The following is a 2,832-nucleotide window of genomic DNA, read 5'->3' on the forward strand; positions in this document are numbered from 1 at the left end:
AAGCAAAGCTGTGAAGCGGAAACGTGGACCAGGGCCCAGCTGATCGTGTGCCTTGAAACCAGAGCTAGATCGGTCCGTCAAGGATACAGATGTCTCGTTCATTATGACGCGAAACGAGCGAAAGAAAAGCAAGAGGTGGATAGGAACCTGTCGCGGCCGGGAAAGGCATGAAATTCCCGCCATTCACGATGTCAGCTATTAACGGACGCGCGGCGTCTACATCCTTTACAAGTCAGCTGCTTTGTGGCTGGCCCGAGCTCTATGGGACCGCTGGCGCGCTCGCGCGGGCGCGCGCGTTTCGCCGCGCTTTCAGCGCGCAATCATTCCAGCCGTGGCTGGGAACCGACTCGGGATTATAATAACGTTAACGCTCGGAATTACGCGTTAAGGGCCGGCTGACTGGCGCAGGAGGCAAGGCCGCGCGACTTTTCATCGGCAATACGTCCGTTCGAACGATTTGCGTCAATACGCGCCGCGGTTGACGCGTAATCAGCGGGCCCGCAGACGGTCGTTATTAAATTTCTGCAACGGGGGAGGCTGCCTTTGTCGATATTTTTATTGTCTTCGGCTTATTTATAGGCGCGCGTCGCAAGCCGCGAGAAACGAGCGGCCACGCTTTCTTCCACCATCCGCGCTTTTCATTGCGCCGGCTTCCCTAGAATTTATTAATTACCATGTGTCACGACTTGTTCAGCTTCGCGATAGATGAGACGCTGTTATGGCCGCGTAGTACGCGCCAACGTCCACAACATCTCGTACGTGTGGGCGCGAGCCTGTGTGGGAAGGAACGGTGGTGTCTCCTCAGGCTGAGTGGCTAAATCGATCGTAAGGCTGAGCAATCGACGAGGATTCATTTAATTCAATTAAGTCCTCCTGTTCTTCTTTGACGTAACGCGGATGTAACGTGATTTACATGAGATTTTTGAATTTTTATTCAAGGTTCTGTCACTCGACTTTGCGATATTTGTTATAATACACCTGGAATTAATCGGAGGACTTATATCCGGAACGTGTCTTGTCAATCTGTCTGAGTAGTTAAGTAATCCATTAAGTACTTTGGCAGTAAACTGTTTGGACACCCAAAGAGTGGAATCGATGACAAAATATTGCCAAATAAATGGACGTTGTGGCGACTTGGAAAAGTCTAGAACGTTCAATGACCAGTCACCAATCGCGTAAGGGTACGTGTCACGGATCACCGTTCTGGAAGAATCAGAACCATTGACAGCGTTTTGCGACGCGTACCCCCAATAAATAATTAAAATTCGAGCACTGAATCATCCTCGACCTCTACATAGTCGCGACATAGGAGAAACCAAGTTCTGGAACGTGTCACGCAGACGAGTCCAGAAGGGAAAACGACGGAAATCGATGGACGAAGGTCGACGGGGTTCGCGTAATCGGTCGAAAATAGCTTCGATTACGGGTAATGGTCGTAGCGGCGCGCCGCGACGCTCCTTTTCGGTGCCCTCGCATCATCGTCTGCCTGTGAGGACCGATTGTGAAAGCCACGAATGGGGACAATCGAGACGGCTGGTCGATCGGAGAGATTCGGATGGTCCAGCGCTTGAAAACTGGGCGGATCGTAAAAACTAAGCAAACGCGCGTAAACTCGGGAATTTATGGTGACGCCCGTTGAGCACCGCAAACGAGGAATTAGAAATCGACCTCCATCTCTCCGACTCCGACCTCGGTCGTTATGATAATTCGGTGAAACTGGAATTGGAGTATAAGAACCGTGTCGTGTTCACGTACACGCCGGACGGGCGTGTTCGTGCCAAGATCCACGAGGATTCTTCGTGGCCAAATAGTCAGAAATGACATGCTCACAACCTGGTCCGATGTTTTCGTTATTCTAGGAATTGTTCCATTCGCTTTTTGTGTTATCCTCGCGATATCTGTTGAAGTAAAATGGCAGTCGGACTGCAATTTTCGTAAATTTGTCCACTTCAAAATTCGAGATACTTAATTCCTTCAAAGCCGTATAATTTATTTCCCGAATTTAGATAAAATTGTCTAGGGACCAGGATTGGCTAACAAAGATATTAAATTTGAAATATATTTATGAAAAACTAAAGAGGAATTAAAAATAAATAATAATACAACTAACAATTGCACTATGACTGGGCCCCTGTTATTCTGAATCTTTAGTCTAGTTTTATTCCCTCACGTATACTACACACTCACACAACTCGTCCCAAAAATCCCACGTATATTCTAATAACTCACTCGTCTTTCTCGCATTACCGATAATCACCAGTAATAAGATAAAATAAGATAAAATAAGATCTAATCACCAATAATGTAGGAGGTATAGTTCGGAGAGCTGAAGGGATTCGGGTTAAAATTAATAAAAGGTCTCCTGTCTCAAAAAGTTTATTCTTCACACGTCAATCTCTTACTCGCTCGAGAGTCATCAACAAACTGACTCGAGATACGCGATCTGTGATATGTGATCGTCTCATAGCGATCGAGATCCATCGCGGGCACAGAGCCGCCTATTCATCTGTCAGCAACCATTTGGGCCCGATTGTCGACGATTTTCTTACAATAATTATTTAGACCTATCATTCATCTACATTTACCTAAAATATCGCTACTGCAACTGCAATTCGAGGATACTCGATCTCGAATCTGCTCAATCTCTATCGAGTTCCTCTCGACATCCATACCGATCAACACCACCTCCTTTCCCCATAAGTTTCCGATATCGAAACTTAGAATACGCAATTAACGTCTCCTCGATTTCCCGAAAAATAAAAAACCCTCAATTACCAAGTGGAAGCTTCGAAAAATCCAATTAACCGATCCAAGTGCTACCGATCTTCCGAT

The sequence above is a fragment of the Eufriesea mexicana genome, unplaced genomic scaffold (assembly GCF_001483705.2).
Source record: "Eufriesea mexicana isolate 0111107269 unplaced genomic scaffold, ASM148370v2 scaffold47447484, whole genome shotgun sequence".
NCBI classification, from domain to species: Eukaryota; Metazoa; Arthropoda; class Insecta; order Hymenoptera; family Apidae; genus Eufriesea; species Eufriesea mexicana.